Consider the following 27,696-nt stretch of genomic DNA (forward strand, 5'->3'; position numbering starts at 1 on the left):
GGGTTTCGCCATGATTCCGGGCTGCTCCACACCCTGCCCAGTGCAGAGCCCCCGTCCTCAAGCGATCCTCCAACCCAAGCCTCCGAGTAGCCGGATTACAGGCGCACACCACTACGCCCGGTTACAGTGTTCAAGTATATACGCTAATTCAATTTAAACAAATAAAAATGACATGTAATGTCATGGCCCCCGTTGTTTTAGTAATTTTGATGTATGGAGTTAAAGGGCTAGCCCATATTTATGCACAACTAAAATGGCCACCATTCTATCAGTCAGCCATCTTTGATCAGATCACAAAATAAAGTGAGTATCAGATGTATGCCTTGATATACTGTGCTTGTGCCAAGTTTGAATAAAATCGGACCATGCATGTTGGAGAAATGGTTGGGGACATGTTTAAGTCATAAAATGGCCGCCAATCAACCGTCTGGGATCTGATCTCGAAACAAAAAACGATGCACATATGTAAGCCGTCATTCCTTATCTGTGTACCAAGTTCGAATTGGATTGGTAAATGCATGTCCGAGAAATGGTTGAGGATGTGTTCAACATTGGGTTTTTTTTGCTACAAAAATGGCCGTCAGTCGGCAATCTTGGATCTGATGTCGAAAAAAAATGACGAGCACATGTACACCATCATGTCTTGTTTTTGTGCCAAGTAGGAATAAAATTGGTCCATACATGTCCGAGGAATGGTTGCGGATGCACACACGCACGCATGGACCCAAAAATCGAGACCAAATCCATAAGTCCCCGTTTCATAATAAGTCCAACGGGGGCTAATAATATAATTTCCTGCCAGGAGGAGGACTCCTGCCAGAAGGATAAGGAAGGGCCAAGAGAACACCAGAGCTCCTGGCGTGCAGCAGGACTGGAGGGGTGAGGAAGAAGCCCGTTGAGAAATTATGGAGGGCAGACCAGGAGTACTCATGTGAGGAAGAAGGGCCGTGGACAAAGAACAGTGGGTTACGAAGACTTGTTCTGGTAGCACGTCCCGAGGTGCTCATCATGGCTGGCTTGTCTCATACTTGAGCTTACTTCATCATTGGCTTACTTCATCGCTGGTTTACTTCCATACATCCATTGGGACCATCCTCTGTGCGGAGCGTTGGTGCTGCCGAAGCAGTCTCCTTGGCTATTGGGCACAATCCTGGATGGGTCGCCACTCCGACACAGGATATCAGCATGCTGGCACTCACTTTCCCGACCTCGGAAGGATGACAGGCAGAGTCAATGGTTTACTTCGTCGCTGGTTTATTTCATTTCTGGTTTACTTCGTCGCTGGCTGACATTGTCAGTGGCTTTAAGAAATGGATTGCAGGGAGTCATGCATCTACACCACGAATAGTCAAAGGAAAGTCATGACCTGAAATTTTATTGTTTGTACCAGTGTGATCTGTAGCTCCAAGTGTGGGTTAGGTTTTATTTCTTTCTCCTCTTCTTAAAAATAAAGCTCAGTTCCTGTCTGTGTGTCACAAGTGCCACCCATTCTACAGGCTACATCTTCCCACCTCCTCCACAGCGTCACATGCACCGCCCATTAGCCAGGCCACGCCTTTCCCTCCAGCGGGCCAGAAACATGCCGCACAAAGCCGTGGTATGTTACTCTTAAATGTAATACATTGTGACAGTTTTGGAAATGTATCCCGGGGGAGAGCAGACACTTATTTATATGTAGGATCCCAAAAATGAGTTATTACATTGGTTTATGTGGTTGGTAGATCTTTGCCCCTTGTCCAAGGGTTTGGGAGGGACATGCATTGAGGTTAGTTTGTGTATCCCCAGTGTGATGTCTCCCCCCCCGCACCCCACTCCGCTCCTTTCAACCTTTCTCTCAATCCACCGTTAGTATGTTCCAACAGCCCCCCTTGCTTTCCTCAAACCACCAAGAACCCCCTTCACCAAACCTCAATTCAGTAACCCCTCTTTCATCCCATCGGTCTTTCTTTCAACGCCGCAGGTTTATTCTTATCCTTTGGTGCATCCATCTTCCTCACCACTCGCATCTATCCATTCTTTTATTAGTTACCACTGTTGTAGAATTTTGTAGTTAACGTTTTAACCGACCCAATGTAAATCCTGTTACTCAAATGAAAGCCACAATTAATTTACTGTCCACAACAGAAAGTACATTACATCAGATAATTTTATTTTAACTTGGTACCGAGGAGTACAGCCCACTGAGATGTAAGCATCCACAATGATTTGCACTAAACCAGGATTACATTTTCTGGCATTTATATGCTTTTGGGAGAGTGGAGGGGGCTGACAAGCCTTAGGCAAGAACTCCAACTGCAATACGTGTCTTCTAGGTGAAAAGCGAATGACGTAATCATACCAAAAGTTGGTGTTATCGACTAGGTCACTTTGTTCCATAGCAAGACATTCCTTTTATCAACATTTAGGTTAAAAGACTCTTGGGTAAAGGAAAGCATCACTGACAGCCAATTCGACTTGTAGCATAAAAATTAAATTTATAAAACACCAGCAACAATTACAATTGAGAGTACATTAATATAATTATTTTCTCCCACACCACCAACCACCCGTCGCTCACCAAAAACAATTAATCCTCCAGACTGGAACCAAATTACTTTCCCACATTTTTCCTTCCCTGCACTTCCTCCGTTTTTCCTTCCCCGCACTTCCACATCTGTCATGCGGGACAACGCTTCTCAAGTACAAAATAAAGTACAACGCTTTTCCCATATGCAGTAAAGTACAACACATCTAGCCTGCATGATAGTGCACACTGTAGAATAGAATGTTTGCACGTGCAGGGAGGAGCTAGGGGTACTCCCCGGGTCTTTTGTGCACGAGGGGTCATGGTGAGGACTGCATTAAAGGCTCCCTCAGGGACAGCGGGATTTTCCAAAAGCTGCATCATGCACCTGCCCTCATCGGATGTGCACCAATGGGAGAGAGGCTCACACGAGACTGGACTCGCAAAAGGGCCATGTCCTGTGAGCAGAAAAAGAGGCCAGAGTGCCGGTGGGATGGGAGTCACCTAAAAGCTTGTCCTGTGAGCCGGAAGGGTGGATGGGATGGGAGTCACCTCAAAGCTTCTTCTGTGAGCAGAACATGGCTTAGTTTGTGGTGGAGAGTATGATGCGGAGCCTAAGTAGTTTGAGGGAACGAACTCACCAGAGACAGCATTTATGGTGAATTTGCCTACTTGTTCTGGATGCCTTAGAAATGCAGTTGCACGTCCCATTGCACTGCATCACCACTCCACCGCCAAACTTTCCCACCCTCCCCCCCCCCATATATTTTGATTGGCACAGTCCCATTGACTTTTGTGACATGAGAGAAGGAGTTGACCCTACACTCCATGCTGCGTCTTTCTCCTCGGTTCTTCTTGTCTCTTCTTCCTAGATTGAATGATGGCCATATGTCTTTTGCCGAAGCAAATCTGTCGAAGGAAATACATTTTAGGGTTAAGTTTTCTCTTCGGTGCCTTTTGGCTTTTGCCCTTTTGCTTTTAAATACATATTCGATGATTTCTTGCTTGTGTGTGTGCAAATAAATCGTTGTTACATTTTCCACTCTGCTCGTGGCATGCTTTCGTCCAATGATCCAACAAAGTGTGTCCGTAATAGATAGGTGGATTAGCCCACAGCCCGTACGTACTTTATGGTTTCTGCTCAGCTGTACTTAAACAGGTAAACAGACAGTGTATGTACGGAGGGTACGTGACCCCAATTGACCTCGCCAATCCATCTCAAAGGTAATGCATTTTTAAATAGCGGGAACCCTGCCAGGCTTGGTGGAGTCATGTGGCACCTGTAGTTGTTTCACAACTCGATGGGCTGCAGACTTATCTGTGGCACGTCGGCCTACAGGGCCAGGCATTTGGGAGTAATCCGAGTGCTTCCTCACGTGTTAATGCCCGAACCCCAAGTCTGGAACAATATAAAGAAGAAAGTTAGTTTGTTTATGCATTTGGACCCTGCAGGAACCAGTGGAACCAAACTTTGCATGGCCTCCTCTTTCATCCAGAGTAAGGCCGAGGGCTATGTTTGGACTGAAAAATTGATCCCATATAAAACCAGATCATTGGTCATCAGGTCTCGATCGGGTATTGTGCTTACCAACTGCCTGCCTCTTTTTTCCCATGAGCGATCGAATAATTAGTGGGGTAAATTGGTGACAAATATGGGATCGATCTTGCAAAAGCAGATACCAACATGCCATTTGGCACAAAGTACAATAGATATGTCTACTTTAATTTTTTAATGACACCCACGCTGGCAAGGCCCTTGATTGGCTGTAATTAGGTCATGATCCAATATTTCTGCCAATCACTATATATACATAAAGTGACAGTGTAAAAAATTGCAATATCAATTATATTTACAAAAAATATTAATCAAAACAGTTAAATAATACAAAACAAATCATAAAATATGAATTGTAATAATGTATATTTAATTAAACTACCCAAGAAAAGGAAAAAAGTAACGAATTTTTGTTTTTTTCTTGTAATACTATACTATATGAAAACCATTGATTTATGAAAAAGTTACCTTAAACATGTTTTTCTATTTTATACTTGAATTGTATGAGTTCTACAACAGAAAAACAAGCAAAGATAATTAACTTCTAAAGTTAGAAGAAGTTACTAAAACAATTTGCATCATTGGGAGCCTCCTCGAAGGGGATTCCCGAGGGATGCCCCTGGGAATCCCAGGAATTCCCGGGGAAATCCCACTGGCTCAAAAACCTCATGGTGCTCTCAGAGAGGACTTATAAAGAAAAAATAAGGTAAGAGTTTTGCTTGATTTACTTTTATAGCTATTCAATGTATAATTTTAGTATTGTAGAAAGGCAGTAAATCATAGGTTCTGATACATAGCATTTTTACAGCGCGTGCGCTGTATACAATTGCACCGAGTTTTAAATGTCCCTGGTGTCTACCACGTCTCCGGTGTCCCCCCCCCCCCCCACGTGCCTCAAGACAGCCAATGACGTCTGTCCGGGAGATGGCAGTGCGTAATCTCGACGGAAATGGCGACAATTGACGGAAATATCCGAGTATTTCAATGGAAATTTGTGAAACTAATGTGTTATATGTGTGAAAACCATTGAATTTATTGCTTGACGGAAAAAAACCAAGAAACGCGCCCCTCTCATGTACGAACGAATGAAAGACGTCATTTCCGCCCACCATCACATTTCGCGCCGAACGCTGAAAGCTTAGTTCTTCTTATGCCATCATTCTTTTGCGGCCCCCTGCCACGCTGTATCGAACGATTTCATTCCTTCTGTTATATATAAAGGTGCTTATCACAATAATAACAAGATTTTTACATTTCAAATATTAAGTCCGCTTTTTAATTGTTTTTCAGCTGAAAAAGCATAAATTGCATATTTTAACATTAGTGTACTTATTTGCTTCACCACACGCTGTATTGAAGGATTTCACTTGTTATTTAATGAAAAGAACTTTTCTTTGCTGTTTCACTCTCATGGGGCTCTGGACCACCTATAATAGAGGTAACAGTCCATGACAATGTAAATACAATAATGGCTTTTTTGATAATGACTTTTTATATATAATCTTAATATTTGTTACATATATTAGGTTGGGGAAAGTGCAGAGTTTGGTTCAGTATTTTTTAATGTGGGCGATTTATGAAATATTGCGTAATGTAGATTGAAAGAGTTAGTATTAATTACATGTAAAATTATTTTATGCTATGGAAATTTGAAAGTATTTTTGGAAACCTTGGAATTTTGTTTTTTTATTTGTACTTTTTGGCAGGTATATTACATTTTTTCTGATATTAGTGCAATATTTTACATTTAATTTTCATATTATTAAAGTACACTTATATGTTTACAGATGTCAAAGAGAAGGAAATGTGAATTTCTTGATGCAAGTAAGGATTTTGATCAAGCTCAACTGGTGAGAAATGCAGTCCCTATATGCTGGGACCAGTGTTGTCTGTGCCAAGAAGACACATCAGAGCGGCTTGTGTGTCCCATGAACAATAATGGTCCACACAAAGGGGTCGGCTACACAAGTCTCGCTGAAGATCTACAGCTCTTTGATGAATTCGGGATTCTACCAGACAACATTCAGCTGGAGAGTATGAATGATGGGTGTGGCCTGGAGCAGACATTCATTAACAGAGAAGCCAAATATCACAAATCCTGCAGAAATAAATATGATAAAACTAAGGCAAAGAGACATATAAAGAAAAGGAAGATGGACAGTGAGGCAGAAACTTCAGGAGAGAAATTAAAGGCCAGATCTTCATTTAATAAGGTCTCAAATCAGCATACTTGTTTTTTCTGAAATAAGGAAGACAGTGAGAACAATTTTGTGAATACACAGACTACAGGAATTCATGAGAAAGTGTTCGCTGCTGCTCTAAAACTTAGTGATACTAAACTCCTGGCCAAACTAAGCGAGGGAGACATGTTTGCTCGTGATGCCAAGTACCATAAAATTTGTTTGATTGGCTTAAATAATCGTGTTAGAGCGTTTGACAGGAAGAAAGCAAGAGAACAAAAAAATGATGATGATCTCTTTTATGGAGTTGTAGTCAATGAAATTATCCATTCCATCAAAGATCACAATGAAACATCTGATTCTCTTCCAGTATTCAAACTGGCAGACATTGTGAAACTCACTATCCAGCGTATGAATGATTTTGGAGTCGAAGATGCAGAGCACAAGGTTCATTCCACAAGATTAAAAGACAAAATTATCACATATATTCCTGATTTGCAAGCCCAGAAGAAGGGTAAAGACATTCTTCTTGTATTTGAAGATACTCCAGGAGAAGCCATCTTTTATTCTTGCAAGAATTCAGCAGAGGAAGAGGGAATGATCCCATCAAGAGCAGCTGGTCTTATACGTAACATATTATTTGATGAATTTCCAAAGTTCACTGGTTCTTTTACTCATGATTTTCCAGAAAGATCTATTCCCATGACATTATTTACTCTATTTCGGATGTTACTTGAAGGGTGCCAGATTGATACAGAAAGATCTCCTAACAGCTGTAAAGCAGCCTTGTCAATATCACAGCTGATACGTTTCAACAGCATCAAACGTGAGCGAAAAGAGGCAGTAAAAGAGATTCGTCATCATCCACATCGTGAGACCCCTCTACCATTATACATTGGTCTTATGTTGCATGCTGAGACACGCAAACGTGACTTAGTGGACAAATTGTCAAAGTTAGGTCTATGTGTGTCATACTCCCGAGTTCAGGAACTATCTGCAACAGTCACTGAGTTACTCTGTGGACAATATGCTGAAGAAAAGATTGTCTGTCCACCTGGATTACAAGCTGAAATATTTACAACTTCAGCCATAGACAATATTGATCATAACCCATCTTCAGCGACTTCAACTAAAGCTTTCCATGGAACGGGCATTTCTCTCATCCAACACCCAGATGTGGAGATCTCTTCTAGGTCTTACATAAACACAAGTTTGCACCAAGCATCAAAGGGACCAGCATGTCATCTTCCAGAGTCATACACAGATGTACCTCCTCTGTTGGGCAAAAACGCAGAATCTCCTCTCGCTGGGAGAAATGTGAATAATAATGACAACCTACTACATCCAGTGGAGGAATCCTCTGAATGGCTTCATGAATTATCACATGCAATCATTGCAAATAAACCTGAATGCAGTGTTATTCCATGGTCAGCATACTATGCAAACCTACAACTTGTCCAAAGACCAAAATGCACATCTTTCCTCTTGCCTCTATTGAATGAATATGTACAGACCCCAGCCATGGTTCGCCATACCTTTGACATAAACAAGTTAGCATGCAACAAGCTGAACCCAGACCAGCCTATTGTTGTCACATGTGACCAACCTGTGTATGCTGTGGCAAAGCAGGTGCAGTGGCTTCTGCCAACCCAGTATGGAGAAGACCATGTGATTGTTATGATGGGAGGCCTCCATATTGAAATGGCAATGCTTCTTGTTATTGGTGACTGGCTAAGAGGGAATGGACTGGATGAAATCTTGGTGAAAGCAGATGTGACTACTTCAGGTAGAGCAGAGCCCTCCATCTTAGGAAACCATGTAAAAAGGTCTCGCTATGTACATCAGGTGACAGTTGCATCATTGTTTATCCTCTTGAGGAAAGCACGGGAAAGTCACAAGGTTACAAGCCTTGAGAAGTTGGAGTTTTCTGAGTGGGTCGCAAAACAAACAGATGAATCTGTCCAATTCCTTTACTGGTATCAAGTGGTTGTCCGAGAGACAATCCTTTTGATGTTCGTCAGAAGCATTCGTGAGGCCAATTTCATCATGTTTATGGATGCTCTGCAACAAATTTTCCATGGATGTTTGCACTTGACCATGTCCACTATGCCAGATGGCTGCCTGTTTTTGTGAAGAGTCTAAAAGAGTTGAAGACCAAGCACCCAAGTGTATACAAGGAGTTTATGCAAGGAAAATGTGTAACTCAAAAATCCCACAGGCCATTCTCTAGTCTTTTGGATGATCAGGTGCATGAGCAGAATAACAGAAATGTGAAACATGATGGAGGTGCCTTTGATATCCTGGACAATCCTTCTGCTCTCATGAAATGGATGATTTCAGGACCTGAGATTGCCAGAATGGTGACCGAATTTAAAGAGGAGTGTGGAATAAATGGCAATGTGGAAGAGCGATTTCACCATGAAGACACAAAGTCGTTCCAGAAACATTTTGAGAAACACATCAGAAATGTTGTAGAAATATTTGAAGAAGAGGGAAACCCTTACCAAGAAGGAAATACACTGATGTCTCTGATTGATAAAAATGTTCTGGAAGGAAAGGCTGTTGAATCTGTGAAAATAGCAGCAAAGATTGGAAGTGACCAGTACCAAACATATGTCCAAGAGAGACTTGAAAAGAGAAAAGTGTCTATCCATGATGTCATTCTCAAGAATAAGCTCCATCTTTTCCCTCAACAGGAAATGCAAAGCAGAAAGTATCAGCTTTGACTCAGGATTGTCATTTATTTTCTCGCTTATTCATTGCATGCCAAAGTTCGGGAAGGGGACCTGGAAGATTTCTTTAGCCATGAGAACCATTCCTACCCCCCATCCCTTTCAGAATTTGGAAAATTAAGGAAAGGTACTAAATCAGAAATCATGGAGTGCCTAAAAGAATGTGGATCGCCAGAGTATGCTGAGCCAGATTATACAGCTGTACTCATTGATGGACCAGCTATTGTTCACATGGCAATACCTGGAAAGGCAGTTAATTTTTCACTATACAGCAAAGATGTCTTTAAACCAGCAATTATGAGCAATTCCAGGAAGGCATCAAGAATAGATGTGGTATTTGACCAATACTTCCCAAACAGCTTGAAGGAATCTTGCAGAGAGAGACGGGGAATTGGTAAAAAGGCGAAGGTGACCCCCTCAATAAGAATTCCTAAGAATTGGAGCAACTTCCTCAAAGTGGGTGATAACAAAGAGGAATTATTCAAACTTCTTGCAGAGGATTTGGTAAAGGACCAGGATGAAACCAAAACAGTTGTGGTGACACATTTGGACAACGTGAAGTCATCATCTAGTATGTTTGAGGCAGAGAAGTTGTCTCCTTGTGGACATGAAGAAGCAGACTCGCATCGACTTCTGCATGCCAAACATGCTGTTAGAGAAGGACACAGCAAAATACTCATAAGGACTGTAGATTCTGATATGTATTCATAAACATGTATTTTGAAGATCATATGTTGAGGTTTTAGTGATTTGTTGTCAACAACACAAATTTAATAATTACAGTGTTTACACATGCGCCTGTTATTAAAAAGATTGCTTTACACATGTTTATTATAACACCTCCATGTTCAGGCCTCGAGTGAGTATGTTGCTTATGCACTGCCTCGGTTTTTTTCTGGGGGTGATCGAGCAATATGTTTTGTGAAGATCGGTAATTCATACAAACCCATAAGGCCAATATTCCCCAATTTCTCATGCAGAAAATATTGAAATACATATTTCATTTCATTCCCCCAGGCAACGCCGGGTACTTCAGCTTGTTGTATATAAGTTTGCGTGTCTCCATTTCCTTGTTTGTGTTTTGATTTGCATGGTTTGTTCTGAATTGCTCGTCTCGTCCACCATTTCCTCCATATTTATCACAAAGTAACCTTTAGAAAGGTAAAAAATACATGTTTGATCAATCTGATTCCCGTGTGTGTGCCATCAATTTTGGCTCATTTGGGCGACTTTGTGGGAGGATAAAGATTAAAGAATAACCGAACGCAGTAGGTTGGCATTTGATCAGCTTTTTCTTGGGACAATGGATCCTGGCGCTCAGGCATATCACGTTAGGGAACCTCAGAAGTAACAATATTATCTCACTCCTCTCTCCGCATGCGCGATCGGGATGAATTCAGAGCCAAAGTACTTAAAATGGCAAATATTGTTACGAATTTGGAAGCCTTGTGCACACAAACAGATAGCAGTTCCCGCAGCTCAGTTATTTCGATAAGTATGTGTTTATAGTCAGGGTCCCGTCCTTCTGTCTAATGGGAATTTCGTGTGTGTGCTGTGAATTATTTTATAGTTAGGTTTATTACATCAACAACAACAACAATGGCACCGTCCTTGACTCAACCCGGTCGCCATTGCCCACATGTTTTTAGCTGAAGGCGTGGGCGGAGCCTCCATCCCCTCAGATCCGACTCCACCCCAGAAAGGTGGGAGTTTCCCCGCCTACCGTGGGCCTGTCCAATGAGGGATGGCCAGCGGAGCACGATGGAACTGTCCAATCATCAGGCGAGTGGCGAGGAAAGAGACTGGTCCCACCTCAAGAGAGTAGAGAGTGCTCGTGGCGATTGGCTTCGTCGGCAATCCTGGTGGCGATTGCAGAGCGTCTGCAGTCTTGGTGGCGATTGGCTTCGTCTGTGGTCGTGGTTTTTTTGGTCTCGTTTGTGGCCCGTGGACTTCGGATCGTGGGTTCGAGTCCCACCATGGTGGATTGGAGTCAGTGTGACCGCACGAGGTGGGAAGGTACCCAGGCCTGGCTCTACCGAATAAAGACCCACTGGGTCCAGTTTCTTTTGGGTGTGTGTGTGTGTGTGCGTGTGTGTGTGTGTGTGTGTGTGTGTGTGTGTGTGTGTGTGTGTGTGTGTGTGTGTGTGTGTCCATGGACCCCGTCTGTAAGTAGAATCGTTAAGTGCCTTGTTCATTGTACATTACATTTCTTTATTCGTGATAACTCTGCTCTGTGTCTCCCTTCCCGATTATTGCCTGTTGTAAAATAAATCCCCGTGTAAAATGTTCCAGTTCGTTGTTCGTGTTTTCTTTCATTGACACAGCACGGTGCGGGTTTCAGAAATAGTAAGGCCGTTGGTGCCGTAAATTGTTCATTTGGACCGATGGATCTTGGTAATCCCAGCTCGGTTTACACCCGGATCAGCTCGGTAAACGGTCCGTTCCGCCCGAGGTCCGTCGAGGGTGTGGTTTTCCCGTGTAGTTGGACGACATGGGTATTTAGGTATATTGAAATTAGGCAATTAACCCTACCCCACGCCGTCGAAATATTGGCGACCACAGTCCGCTAAGTGACCTGTGACCTTTCGGAGTTGTCCGAGAGTCACGACCTAAATTCCGGGTGTTCGGTGGGAGATGAGTCCACTGCTCCACCTTGTGGTCGTTTATCGCCACCTAACTCCGGCCCACAAGAATATGTCTTCCGATTCATGTTCTGATTTGTATTCAAAATATGACATTCTATTTTAATTATGTTGTTCCTCAATCATAAACTGATGATCATAAACTAATAAGATGGACAGACTGATGGGCAGACATGAATCCATTGCTCAACCCCACTTTTCGCTTGGCGTGCACAGGGTAATAACCAAAGCACATGTAAACCAAACCAAAGCACACATAAACACGAAAAGCAAAGCACACGTAAAACCAAATTAAACTAGCACACGATCTTTCATTCACCCACAACAGGGGGCCAGGCAAGGTTTTGAAGGATACGGGGGTAGACGCAGATTTCATTATGGGTAACAAGGGTGGGAATCAGGGAGGCACGGGTTGGCCCTCAGACAACACCACCGAAAATGTTCTTGCCACACCTTGGAGAGAGAGAGAGAGAGAGAGAGAGAGAGAGAGAGAGAGAGAGAGAGAGAGAGAGAGAGAGAGAGAGAGAGAGAGAGAGAGAGAGAGAGAGAGAGAGAGAGAGAGAGAGAGAGAGAGAGAGAATGACTGCCTGGACTTCATCTCCTCTCGACTCAAGCTACAACTCCTACTGACTTCTGACTGACTCCATGCAAGTCTCTCTATCATTATCTCCCCCACAGTCGTGCCCACAGCTCTAGAACATCCCTAACTCCCAGCCCAGCTCTGCCAATCATGCAGCATGGTAGTTGCCGCCATAGTGACATCACACGGGCTGGCTGGTTTCGCTCGCCACAGGGAGGTTTGTAAAACCACACATGGGACACAGACACAGCCATCACCATCCTGTTCCCAACACTCTCCTTACCAAATGCCTGGGTGCCTTGTCTGGTTTACAGAGAGGACATGTAGGAATTACACTTTCCTGTCGAATGCCTATGTCAGCTATACCACCTCCTAATGGCATACACAAGAACAGGACAATTTCACTCTAACGGTTCCCTGGTTACACATTTTTTTTATAACCTACATGAACACACAGACAACATCAGCTTAAAATTCGACCTAATTCATACCCCATCCAATGTACCAGTACTATAAGATCCTTAGCACCCACAAACACATCCTAACAGATGGGATAGGTGTTTTTTTTATGTGATGTATACATTTCTACACTACGAAATAATACTCAGATTAAAGTATTGCAATGGTTGTTACAAAGGCAGGTAGGGATATTGCATTTGGTCCAACCTTTGTATTTCATTTCGATCATTACAGGAGTCCAACCAAACCCAGTCAAGCTTTGGTGCAGCCTTGCCTCAGCTGGTCAAAAATGGTCCAACCTGGCTTGGCCCAAGCTGGTCCACCTCCACTCCGCCAAGGCCTTTTCATATTGGCACACAACGCCGGTTCACAATGTAAGCGCAAAGAGGATGACAGTGGTGACCTTTCCGATGTTATTTAAATGCCTGTTTCACAATGCCAAGCACATGTACTACATTCTCAGAGCTTTTGGGCTGAAGCAAAGCCATACGAGACTTGTGATTAGCTTGGAAATGGAATATGAGGATTATTTGATTAATCACATTAAATACATATGGCATGCGGTGATGCCCATTGTTACATTTATTGATGAGTGGTCAAGAGAAAATTATATTTCTTCTATTAAGTTACCAAGTGAAAGGTTAACAGAAGATACAACTATTATTTTTGGTTTATCCAATGTCAAGAACAAATTTAATTTCGGGAATATTCGAAGCACTATTGACAGCTTAAAAACCCCTATTTCAAAACTGCGATTTATTTACGTCATATTTACATGATGGTCATACTCATGATTCATTCCACCTAAAATACCATCAAAACTATCCAAACATATGCCCTTATTACCTCCGCCACCGAAGGTGAAGGAGGTTATGTTTTCACCCGTTTCTGTCTGTTTGTTTGTTTGTCTGTGTTTGTTGGGTCGCTGAAATAGGTGACCCTTATTGTCAGTAATTCTGTCTGTTTGTTTGGATGTTTGTTCGTTTGTCATCAGCATAATTGGTAGTAAACGTGGGCGGATTTTGACCAAACTCGGGTGGTAGGTACATCTTATTAACCTCGTGCTTTGGAAATTGTGATGGTTGCTATGGACGCTTTGGTTCCCTAGCAACAACCGAAAAACCTGCAAAATCGGTACCGTTCACGCGAAATTAATTCTGAAAGCCATTATCCGACGTAGGGTTATGAAATTTGGCACGTATCATCTACAGGTGATGCTCTATCAAATATATTCAGGTTTTTGTGATATATGGAATACTTTACCTCCTGCTCGGCGACCCATCGCCGCCTACTGGCCTGTTTGTTTGTTTGTTTGTTTGTTTGTGTGCAGGATGTCTCAAAAAGTGGCAGACGGATGTGGATGAATTTTTTTTGGACGGGTTCGGTGTGTGACAAGGCCGAGCTGATTAGATTTTGGTGAACATCCAGATCTGGATACGAGAATAATTTAATTTTCAAAGTGATTCTTCACCATTGAGAGATAGGGCCAAAAACGATATAAAACATGATATCTCAAAAATGTGTTGTGCCCGATATGTTCTCATGGATCAGACATTACGTGGCAGAGGTATGCGCTCTATCGAATGCCCTTCTAGTTTTTTTTTTTTTTTTTACTGTGGTCATACGTTCCTTTGGGTTTATTTTCCTTCTGAGGCCATTATCCCCTATTTTGACAATATATTCATATTTGAGTCCAAGTCGAGTGATTTTGGTATTTGGCTATTACTTGAGAAAGAAAGCTCCAAAAGTTAAACCCTTTCAAAGTTTAAATATAAGTACTAAAACCCCATTAGTCAATGTTTATACCGTATAATGGCATTTGCCTATTTTTTTTGTAAAACTCGGTGTGACGTCTTTTTTTTTTCCTCCAAAGTTTGGGGCCAAAGGTCACCATGTTGTGCTGGTGGAAATATGTTTCCCAGGGAACATAGTGAAAGTCCCGAAGGAAGCGAGTTGTTGAAGGGTGGAGGGAAGGAGGGGGCAGAATTTCCATTCCAGAATGGCAGATGCTGGTTGGAGCACAGAGGAACCAGGCAGCCATCTGGTTCTGCCTAGTGATGCGATTACGCAGGAAACCAACTTCAGTCACTACTAACAATGAGTGACAAAATTTACATGTGAATAATAGGTGTTCTGTATACACGTCATTCGGAAGGGCATGATTTCATCAAGCTTGTGCATTCGTGAGGCAGTTCACTCTGCTGTAATTTTTAGCCATTGTTTTTGATCAGCTGTGTGGTGTAGCTTCCACTGGGAATATTTATTTTTGATTGAGGGTTAAATTTATATTGTGTAATATTACTCCTCATATACCAGTTGTAGCAAATATTTTTGAGCAATATATTTTTTCCTTTTTCTGGTAAACCACCTTGGCTATCTACAATACACTTGTAAACAAATACATCCTAATATTTTTTTAAAATAATGAGATGGTAAATACACATCATCACCCAATCCAGCCAAAGATATGAAGTCTGTACAATTATGTGTATATCACGAGGCCGCGTTACAGTAGCGATGGGATGAAGTGAACCTGCCTTTGTTTGTTTAATGTTAATGTGGCGAACCTCTCATCGGTGGCTTGTTTTTTTAATTGTTGCAAACTTAATTTATGTAACTTGATTTAATCCTGAGACTGTTACGATAACATATTTTCTTTATCTCAAGTACTTACATTGGTCTTTTTGAGCGAAGTTATGATGGGGGGGCCTTAAATTAACCTGAAATAAGGATGACAAGGAGCTGATACTCTCGGTCCACTGCCTTTTGGGTGCTGCGAGGAATAGATCTCTGCAATATGAAAGCTAAATCTTGAAAGGTTTTTGAAATATCTCGAACACAAGCCAAGTTATTGAGGCTGCCATGGCAACACAATTCAAGCAATCACAGCCGTGATCTAAGCAGGTTGAGATAATGTCATGAGGATTAGATATCTGAAATATGAAAGCCAAATGTTCAACTGTTTTTGAAATATCGTGAACACAAAAGTACATGGACGGATGATTGGTCATGGATCGATGATCGGTCATTCGGACGGAAATCATTTCAATGTCCCCTGTCTCCGGAGCTCGTTGTAATACCCCCACACCCACCTCCCCGTCTTGTCGGAGGGGCGTGGGATGAAAAAGCACATTTGGTGCTGTTTCTTTCAGGTAGTCTTATGAAAACTCCAGCTGTTTACCCACCGAGCTGTGGGTATAGAAAGTTCAACTTCTATTGACTAAATGAAGAATTAACTACAACAGTACTCGGTGGAGCACATACCTCAACCAGGATGAACATTGAACAGTTTACGTTTTGTATCCTACTGAGAGGCTGGATCTGCATCTGGACTTGAACCAAAATCGAATCGGCTTGTTCTTGTCACCGAACCAACTCATCCACCAAGTTTCATCCGAATCCATCCATAACATTTTGAGGTGTCATGCTACACCTCCTGTATATATCGTTTTTGGTCCCTTCTCTCAATGGTGAAGTATTGCACTGCTTGTTGCTACAAAGGGTGGTCGGGATATTACATTTGGTCCAACTTTGGTATACCATGTGATAATTACAGGAGTCCAACCGAACCCAGTCAAGTTTGGGTGCAGTCAAAAGGCCCAAGATCAAAAATGGCCCAACCTGGCTTGGCCCAAGCTGATCCACCTCCACTCCACCAAGACCTTTTCAAATTGGCACACAATGCCAGTTGTCAATGTCAGTGCAAAGAGGATGACAGTGGTGACCTTTCCCATGTTATTTGAATGCCTGTTTCACAATGCCAAGCACATTCAGTACATTCTTAAAGCTTTTGGGCTGAAGCACAGCCAAACACTTTAAAAGAATTAAAAAAATTCTCAGATCTGGATCCGGATCTCCATCTTCCCCCAAATCGAATCAATTCATCGTTGTCCACCAAGTTTCGTCCGAAAACGTCAATAACTTTTTGAGACATCCTGCTCACAGACAAACAAACAGGGATGAAAATATCACCTCCGTTCACCTTTGGTGGCACCATGGCATTGGCAATGATCATTTGATTCAAACAATAAAGTAACCATGCAGACACGGGCATCGAATAGCCATCGTCCATGTCTACATTATTAAATCTCGCCCGAACGCGAACGCGATTCAAGCATGGCTGAAGCTCTATTGAAATCGTTAGTATTATTATTATTAAAGGCGTTTTTATGTTCTACTGACCGATTTTGTGGCGGATCTGGAGGGAAAACTGTCGGATGAAATTCAACGAAACTTAACAGGATAATTACTCACCACCTGAAGTTTATACTATGAAACATTTGATGACGTAGGTCACGTGGTATGGCGGCCATATTGGATTTTATCCAAAACCTAAAAACATCTTCTTCTCCAGAAGGGATAATCTGACAGCCTCAATCTTTTGCACACATTTGCTAAGTTCCATGATAATGTTAATTTGTTAATTTGGTCGAAATCGTTATTTAATTTATATGATTTAAAATGATGTCGATTCGCCTCATTAAATATGCAAAATATGCAAATGAGAGTTGAAAAAATTTAATGACAAATTTCGATAGCACATAAACAGGGGACTCCCAATATATTTATACTATGTCTGTATTTTACCCCAGTGAGCCCCCAGCGCCCCCCAAAGTTGAAAATGACCAATTTTTGAAATCTCATAAAATAAAAACAACGCTTGGATGAAATTCAATGAAACTTATCCATTTAATAACTCTCCACCTGAAGTTTATACTTTGAAAATTTTGATGACGTAGGTCACGTGGTATGGCGGCCATATTGGATTTTCTCCAAAACCTAAAAACATCTTCTTCTCCAGAAGGGATAACCCAACAGCCTCAAGCTTTTGCACACATGTCCAATATTCCATGGGAATGTTAATTTGTTAATTTGGTCAAAATCGTTATTTAATTTATATGATTTTAAATGATGCCGATTCGCCTCATTAAATATGCAAAATATGCAAATGAGAGTTGAAAAAATTTAATGACAGATTTAGATAGCTCATTAACAGGGGACTCCAAATATGTTTATACCATGTCTGGACTTGACCCCAGTGAGGCTCCAGAGACCCCCAAAGTTTAAAATCACCCATTTTTGAAATGTCGTTAAATGAAAACAATGCTTTGATGAAATTCAATGAAACGTAATATCTTAATAACTCTCCACTTGCTGTTTATACTTTGAAAATTTTGATGACGTCCGTCACGTGGTATGGCGGCCATATTGGATTTTCTCCAAAACCTAAAAACATCTTCTTCTCCAGAAGGGGTAATACGACAGCCTCAATCTTTTGCACACATTTGCGAGGTTCCATTGGAATGTTAAGTTGTTAATTTCATCGAAATCGTTACATAATTTATATGATTAAAATGATGCCGATTCGCCTCATTAAATATGCCAAATATGCAAATGAGAGTTGAAAAAATTTAATGACAGATTCTGATAGGCCTTGAAGAGGGGATTCCAAATATGTTTACACTATGTCTGTATTTTACCCCAGTGAGGCCCCAGAGCCCCCCAAAGTTGAAAATCACCAATTTTTGACATGTCGTAAAATGAAAACCAAAGAAGATAGACAAAAAGTGACCACACATTCTGGAAGATATTTTAACGTTCTACAAGTTCGCCATTTACATTAATATGCAAATGTGGAGTTATTGGACTTTTTTGGGGACTTGAAAATTTGTCCAGCCTCGATTTGTCCAATGTGAAGTTTCTTTCTCTATCATGTATTGCTATGGGCTTTTCAATCCTTCATTGAGATAACATGAGGGACCCCGTAGCTGGGCCACATTGCAGACTTGAACTAACTTTCTAACTCGGAAAACCCACATCATGTGACAGGGTGATGGTGTTGAAATTTGTTAAAATGGAGGCACGCCTTGAAGCCCGGGATTACTGGTTTACCAGTTTTAATTATTATTATTATTAGGGTATCCAGTCAAATGGACTGGATAACCTATTGTTTTTCTTCTGTTTATTATTATTATTATTATTATTATTATTATTATTATTATTATTCACGTTACGAGAGGACGCCTACAAATATGATATGTGTTCGCATTGGCCCACTCAACGCATCAACATAATTTATCCTGTCTGAGACAGTTCACCACTTTCACTTGCCTACCAATTTCAGTGTAATTTGAGGGTGGCAATTCGGTATGGTTCATCCTTCATGGATGAATTTGTTGGTGTGTGCTTGCAAACTGAACTCTCAAGTTTTTGGTGTTCTGTTTGTTAAGTTTTAAATATTTCATATCATAGTGAGCATGGTGGATGCATTGAAGTCTGCGGTCAGGACCATCATTCGCATGCCCAGAAAGGTGAAACGGTGGATGAAGAGTATATGATCCTTGCTCAGGAAACTTACGTATTTATAACACCAGGACTTAAAAAAATTAAAAAAAATCAAGTCATCTTCTGCAGCATGTTGCTGAGGAGAGAGGTGGAGCTTGGATTGTGTGTGTGCATTTGTCAAAAAATTTCTCTGCCCCATCTTGCTGAGAGGAGCGGAGCTTCAACTGTGCATGTGTGTTTGCCTGAAATTTGCTCATGCTCTACCCCAACCTGGTGTTGATGGGCAGAGCTGGTATTAAGCAGGCAGGCAAATCGGTTTTATATATACAGTGTATGTAGAATAGATTGCAGCAAACACATAAAAATATATGCAACTCACCTGGGACATCTGTGTTTTGTTTTGTGCCACACAAAAATGTCGTCTGCTTCACGATGCCTACAGCTGCATCTTAAACGTTGCATGTTCTTAACACAATGCCACTATGTAATATATTGCCACAGTTGTTGAAAACAAGATAGGCAAATTTGTAGTCATTGCAGCGATATCTACAAGGTCTCTGTGCAGGTACACTGCAGGCAAATCCAAGAAATGGGGTAATATTGAGGAAGAAAAAAAAAGGGGGGGAGGAAAAAGACGGTAGGGGAGAGAGGGGTGGGGGAGTGAGGAAGCAGGGAATGAGGAAGGGTGGGGGAGTGTGGAGGAGTAGGGGAGTAAGGCAGGGTGGGGAAAGGTAAGGCAGCATGAAAGGAGGGGAAGGTAGCATGAGGGGAGGGCAAGGGAAGGCAACATGAGGGGAGGGCAAGGGAAGGCAGTATGAGGGGAGGGCAAGGGAAGGCAGTATGAGGGGAGGGCAAGGGAAGGCAGTGTGAGAAGAGGGTCTGTCTGGACATAACCACTGTCTGGACATGTCCGGAGATAACCACCATCTAGAAATAACCACCTTCTAGACACGTCCGGAGATAACCACCATCTAGAAATAACCACTTTCCAGACACGTATGGAGATAACCACCGTCCAGACATAACCACCATCTGGATAGTTTCTGAGATAACCACCATCCGGATATGTGCGGAAATAACCACCATTTGGATATATGCGGAGAAAACCACCATCCGGGCAGAGCCACCATCTAGATACCTTTGGAGAGAGAGAGAGAGAGAGAGAGAGAGAGAGAGAGAGAGAGAGAGAGAGAGAGAGAGAGAGAGAGAGAGAGAGAGAGAGACAGAGAGAGAGAGAGAGAGAGAGAGAGAGAGAGAGAGAGAGAGAGAGAGAGAGAGAGATATGTGGGAAGATGCTGCACTGTATTATGAGGGGTGGAGCGAGGATGGGACAAAGAGTGAGAGAGGGATAGATGTAGTGGGGATAGGGGAGTTAGGAGAGAATATGTTATCCTTTAAGAACAACACACATGCACACACGCGCACACACACACACACACACACACACACACACACACACACACACACACACACACACACACACACACACACACACACGTCATGTGACAGGTTTAAATTTTTTTGCTCTAATTGAGAAAACACGTTAATACGGCGAACGGCTTGGAAACCGGGTGTTATCAAATGTATTTTGCTTTGAAACTCACAAAGGGAAACCATGTAAGCTTTGTAAAGCACTGCACCGAGTCATACAAAATATCTAATTGCTTTAGAAACAGTCACGAGGAGAAAGGAAAATGTGATCGATTGGATGCTGTTAAGGTTAAAAATTAAAACCTCCAAGATACAGAATGAAACTTTGGCACCACAGTGCCCGTAACCAGGCATGCAGGCATACACACACACACACACACACACACACACACACACACACACACACACACACACACACACACACACACACACACACACACACACACACACACACACACACCCACAGAGAGTCCCTAAATTACAGATCCAAATATATCCATATATGTACCTCTACCTTGTAGCAACTGCTGACTGTACATTCCGATCGGGGCACAAATTGTACCGCTGTCCACCGTAGGGCGCTCGGCAAGTGGCTTAAGCACTCAAGCTTTACTCAATTAAATGGTTGGCAAGGGATTGCTATGTCCAAACTTTGTCTGAATTGGACAAATTAACACTTTTTTTTAGCAGTCGGTACTGATGCTAAGTTCAATTCTGGAACCTAAATTTTGTAATTCGGCTTAGTTTAAGAGATTCTCGAGGTTATAGAATGTGTGGAAATGACATAAAGCCACGAATGCTGGTGTCTCCAGACGTTTACATGCATTGCAATATATCCAGCGATTCATCGGTATGATCAAGGCATTCGATGATGTGAGTGGGGAAAGTGAAAAAAAAAACTTTGTCGTTAAGAAATCGTTGTGGCCTGTACGAAGTTAAGGCATGGTTGAGCAGGCCAAAAACATGGTGGCTTCAGACCCCAGCGAAGTAACTCAGGATATGCCTGAATACTCCAGAAAGAGCGGTGACCGAGGATGTGCCTGATAAAGGATATAATGAAATAATGCCGTTAATTATCTTCAAAAGGGGTGTTTTAATTTACCCAAACACCCAGTTTTCACTCTTGCACTTCCTTGGAGTTTTCTTAGTTTGTATGCAAAGTTTCAGGCTGCTCTGTTTTATGGTTTTGGAGTTATGGAGGAGACATACTGACACACACACACACACACACACACACATACACACACACACACACACACACACACACACACACACACACACACACACACACACACACACACACACACACACACACACACACACACACATTTACTCGTATAGATTGTATATGTGCATTATTTGTGTCCGCAGTCCTTGCCTATCATGCTGACTATGTCTGACTTCTTTATATAATACATTGGATTTTACCTCCTTGTCAAAATTTTAAAGGTCCCATGACACTCAAAAGTACTGAAATTGCATAAATAAATAAATAAATATATATATATATATATATATATATATATATATATATATATATATATATATATATATATATATATGTCCTATAGGAGTTTTTCATCGTGATTGTCGGATAACGTAGTCACAGGAGGTGAAGTTCAGGCAGTTGGAAGTGGAATACAGCCTTACCAGTTCGAGCCCGAAGCAGGACAAGCAGAGGAAAATGGTGATGAAATTCCCGGAGTTCATGATGATCGGGAGGACATCGAAGGAAGACTTGGCAATAACAACTGGTTAGACAAAATCCTATTCGTAATTCAATAATGTAAATTCTACTTGCATACTGCTCAATATCAGAAATATTTTAGTGAGGTGATGTGACCAGCGCAGCGGAGCGGACATGTTGCTCCGCAGCGAATGAATCGCAAGCAAGGCCAGCGCATGTCATCGGCCGTATCTCTCCGCGCATAAAACGAAGCAATCTCGCTGTCCGGATACGATGAAAACTTGTGTGCAGAACACACCTTGCGACACAATTGTTGAGAGTAATCCGATAAATCTGACGTTCTGTTGCATTTTTATTTATTTTATTCCTACTGTCGTCATGTAGCACCAGTAGAAAACAATGAACAAAAGAGAATAACAAAAGAAAGCTACAGCACGTCAGATTTATCGGACTAGTCGGACAGACGACGGATTTATCTGACTAGTCTCGACTCTCGAGTTGACAAGTAACTTGTATTAGCATGCACACAATGTATAAGTCAATGCGTAAGAGTCTCGAGGCTATGAGGCCGTGTAATAGGACAGATAAATTTGTCTTTCATACTTGTGCCAACATATTTTTCCCTGTTCATTTATTACAGCATTTTGGCTAATTGTTAATGAATAGCAAGCCAATGGAAGCAGTACCTTCACTTTAGAATAAACCCATGTATGTCGAGTGCAGCTATACCTGGCTTGCATGTATGTGGAATCGTACCTATCCCAGCAGGCTGGTTTCAACAAACAATTCAATTAGCTGCAAAATGTGGGTGCAGGTTTTTCACATTGTTTGATTCTAAAATTATCTCCTTGCGCCTTGAAATGATGCAATATTAATCTTTGGTATTTTACTTGTATGTCCGTGTAAGTTTCTTTTTTAATGGAAAGGTTAAACAGTCACATTTTATATTTTGTGGACATGGTATAGCCCTTTATTGTGCATACATGTATTGTATTTGTACACGACTTCGACAAGGTAGTAAAGGATAAATAACTGCCTCGTGATTGTTGTGCATACAAGGCTCAGAAGCAGAATTTCTTGTCTCTGTGTGTGAGGAAACTTCCGCGAAACAATCACAGGAATTAAGACGATCAGTGAGATAGCAAACAAATGTGCACAATGCATTTGTACGTATTTTATACGGCGCGCGACGTCTAATCAATCCACTCTGAGCGAGTCGCGTTCTGGAGATGACGTCAACGGTCACGTGACCTGCGGCTCGCTGAACTCAACTTTTTTGAGGGGCGGGGCACAGCAAGTTGTGAAAAGCACTACAAGTGTTCGAAATATTGGTCTAATTATCCCATTGTTGATTTTAAAAAAGAAACATGGGTGATTTCTTCACAAGGAAGATCAAGTTAATATATAAATCACCAGAAACTTTTGAGTGTCATGGGACCTTTAAAGGAGCCCAGTTTCTCCATGATGGGATTTTACCTCCATATCCACATATAAAAGGAGCCCAGTTTTTCCATGATGGGATTTTGCCTCCTTATCCACATATAAAAGGAGCCCAGTTTCTCCATGATGGAATTTTTCCTCCTTATTCACATATAAAAGGAGCCCAGTTTCTCCATGATGGGATTTAACCTCCTTATCCACATATAAAAGGAGCCCAGTTTCTCCATGATGGGATTTTACCTCCTTATCCACATATAAACGGAGGCCAGTTTCTCCATGATGGGATTTAACCTCCTTATCCACATATAAAAGGAGCCCAGTTTCTTCATAATGGGATTTTACCTCCTTATCCACATATAAAAGGAGCCCAGTTTCTCCATGATGGGATTTTGCCTCCTTATCCACATATAAAAGGAGCCCAGTTTCTCCATAATGGGATTTTACCTCCTTATCCACATATAAAAGGAGCCCAGTTTCTCCATGATGGGATTTTGCCTCCTTATCCAGATACAAAAGGAGCCCAGTTTCTCCATGATGGGATTTAACCTCCTTATCCACATATAAAAGGAGTCCAGTTTCTCCATGATGGGATTTAACCTCCTTATCCACATATAAAAGGAGCCCAGTTTCTCCATGGTGGGATTTAACCTCCTTATCCACATATAAAAGGAGTCCAGTTTCTCCATGATGGGATTTAACCTCCTTATCCACATATAAAAGGAGCCCAGTTTCTCCATGATGGGATTTTCCCTCCTTATCCACATATAAAAGGAGCCCAGTTTCTCCATGATGGGATTTTACCTCCTTATCCACATATAAAAGGAGCCCAGTTTCTCCATGATGGGATTTAACCTCCTTATCCACATATAAAAGGAGCCCAGTTTCTCCATAATGGGATTTTACCTCCTTATCCACATATAAAAGGAGCTCAGTTTCTCCATGATGGGATTTTACCTCCTTATCCACATATAAAAGGAGCCCAGTTTCTCCATAATGGAATTTTACCTCCTTATCCACATATAAAAGGAGCCCAGTTTCTCCATAATGGGATTTTACCTCCTTATCCACATATAAAAGGAGCCCAGTTTCTCCATAATGGGATTTTACCTCCTTATCCACATATAAAAGGAGCCCAGTTTCTCCATGATGGGATTTTACCTCCTTATCCACATATAAAAGGAGCCCAGTTTCTCCATGATGGGATTTAACCTCCTTATCCACATATAAAAGGAGCCCAGTTTCTCCATAATGGGATTTTGCCTCCTTATCCACATATAAAAGGAGCCCAGTTTTTCCATGATGGGATTTTGCCTCCATATCGATAAATTAAAGGAGCCCAGTTTCTCCCATGATCCACAATGCTTTATTCTAAAGAGTTTCTGCTGTTGTGCAATAATGCAAGTGGCACCGTTGGAAAGGTAATCAACCATTTACTTGGTTGGAAAGGGAATAAACCATTTACCTGGGGGAAGCAAAGTTTGTTAGAATCTTTGCAGTTTACTTGTATTTAATGGTTTCAACAACCATAAAGAGATACTCTGACTTGTGACCAACTGTCACATCAAATGCTGCTATATTATTATGGTTTCATGAAGGTACTTGGAAGTATTTCAAAATACACTACTCTGTTGTTCATTGAATTGCTTTACACCCTAGTTTTTTTTATTTGCTGTCACTCAAGAAAGAAGCACTGACAGCCAATAATACAAAATGTGAAGGAAAATGAGCAGAGACTGCAATTTGAACCGAGCGTGGCCGTTTCATGTCCTCGCTCAATCCTGAATTGGCTTCAATCTGACCAATGAGCCGTAGGATTACAGGATCCCTCCTCCACTTGCCACATGCACTGTTTCAGCACGAAGTCTGAACATTTTCTACAGCATAATTTTTTTTCGTGTACTTGTTATATTATCTCACTTTATCAAGTTTCCACTTTTTTCCACTTTCTTTTTCCTCATCTCTTCTATTCCCCATTTTCAAGGCCATTTCCTTACACAAACCTCTCATATTACTTCTTTCATTCTCATTTCATTGTAATTAATTCCTTGATTTGCCCTCCACAATACAACACCACCAACTCTCCAAATTACCTCCACTCTTTTATTTTTACATTAATGTATGGCTTGTACTGTGTAATGGAAACTGTAAGACTCTAATGGAATATAAACATGTTTCTAGAAATATGTGCAAAAAGTGTGCAGAGATCATAAACTGCGAAGGGGGTATGTAAAGCTTCGCAGGCCTTGGTCTCGTGGACAAGTGGAACACATCTTGCAAATGAATGACATGCAGGACAAATAAAGTAGTTGGAAAATCAGTGCACTTTTACAGGAATTATAAGGGAATTGGTAAACAATGGACAAGTACATTTGGTATATGAGATTTGAACCTGAGTTTCCTATATAATGAGTCAGAGTTTCACATGGGGACATAAACCGGTCAAAACCTACACCCCCGAACACTCCCCATACCCCCCGCTCCACCATAAAACAGCAACAACCTGATTCACTCTTCTTTATAACCTCAGACAAATCTTTTTCATCATTCAATGCTTGGCTAGCATGACAGTAATATTTCACCTTAAACAGAAGGGAATGCAATAATAATCTTCCAAAGCTGCAGACATAGAGCCACCACAGTCACACAGACAGGTGTATTTGATATTGGACAATGTTCGCTGGAGGAGATGTATCAGTCTTCAGGGACACAGAGGCTGGAATGAATTTAAGTCACCTCATTCCAAGCATAAAACTATGGCTTTGCCCTTCTTAAAGTGACAGAAGATTCAGTGAAAGCCAAAAGGCCCCACCCCACCTGTTTCCATGGAGTTTCCATCGAGAAGCCCCCTTCTCAGTTTATGATCTCCGCACATTTTTTGCACATATTTCTAGAAACATGTTTATATTCATTACATAGTCCTACATTTATTCACGTGCTGATGGATGGCGACCACTCATGAATTATTTTACTTTGTGGATGCACAAATACTGTACTCGTCGTATTCAATGCATTTTATTTGAGGCCCGTTCGTTTGTGTCAGAGACCATGAATAAAGAGGTTAACCCTGTGATATAAGAGATAACAAGGGAGGTTAACCATTAAAAAAAAGCAAACACCTTGCAGACCGGTGGTGATCAAATAGTCCCAAACCGATAGGTATCAAGACAGAAACTTACTCGTAAATAACAGTTGAATGCCGACGGATTTGGCCCAATTTAACAGCAACTTTTAAAATCCTTGGTGGAAGTTTGATCATTCTATTCGAGTACTATACTTTAATGTTCCACACAAGCTAATTTATAGGTTTCTCAGAAGTACTAAAAAGGGATCATGACTGCAGGTTGAACATTGTCTGCGCTCTTTGTACTCATAATGTGTGAGATGATGGACCAGTGTTATGTAAAAGGTTTCTCCATGGTAACTGTGAGTTATCTGCCAATACTTCATGATTTGGTCCAGTTTCTGCACTTAACAATGTTGCCATAAGTGGGGTTGTTCATGTTCATAAATCAAACCTGCAGCCTCGAATAGTTGAGCAATAGTACATTATGTTAATCATGTGAAAATAAATATCAGCACATGAATATTTACTCATGCTGACCTCCAGCTCTTTCTGGAGGTCACCACAACAGTTATTTCATTACTCCTTCACACTGCTCCTGGAATAGCAAACAGCCTTGTTGAGGCTTCACTTCTCTGCTCGTCTCATCTATTCTTATCTTCTTACTCATTGACCTTGTTGCTGTTGAACATAGTATCATATTTGCTGAAGAAGGACGGTTAGACAAAGGAAGAGATTATTTGTTAATTCATGACTGTGGCTCATCCACATTTCATTACACATGTATTTATTTAACTTGATCAAATTTTTCCCAAAATCATAGCTATTTTTATTTCCTGAACTCACATATTTTGGTAAACTTAAAATATGTACAGTATATTTCATTAATTTACTTTTCCTACCTAGCCTTATCATCTACATACCATTATACTTAACATCCGTAGCCCATTTAATCTATAGGTGATGGATATCTGGTCACCGTATTGGGCTGAAGACCTACTCTTGCAATAAATAAATAAATGAATAAATAGACATGTTATATGGTTTTTCAGACTGTAAATTGGACAGTTAGCTTAACATCTTCTCTGAAGGATGACATGCTCAATAATGCAATGCTCATGACAATGCATTCAAAATTTAG

At 41.3% G+C, this 27,696-nt stretch overlaps 1 long non-coding RNA gene across 1 annotated transcript in view; it reads right to left on the minus strand.

Annotated features, from left to right (window-relative positions):
- Positions 1-3,266: 3,266 nt before the first annotated feature.
- LOC147032416 (uncharacterized) overlaps positions 3,267-27,696 on the minus strand; it is a 37,614-nt gene continuing 13,184 nt past the window's right edge. The window contains exon 3 of the long non-coding RNA XR_015055159.1: positions 3,267-3,412. This is a non-coding gene — a long non-coding RNA (uncharacterized LOC147032416). The remainder of the gene's footprint in view (positions 3,413-27,696) is intronic.

The sequence above is a fragment of the Eptatretus burgeri genome, chromosome 2 (assembly GCF_056783735.1).
Source record: "Eptatretus burgeri isolate ZD-2024b chromosome 2, Ebu_testis_v1, whole genome shotgun sequence".
Taxonomy (NCBI): domain Eukaryota; kingdom Metazoa; phylum Chordata; class Myxini; order Myxiniformes; family Myxinidae; genus Eptatretus; species Eptatretus burgeri.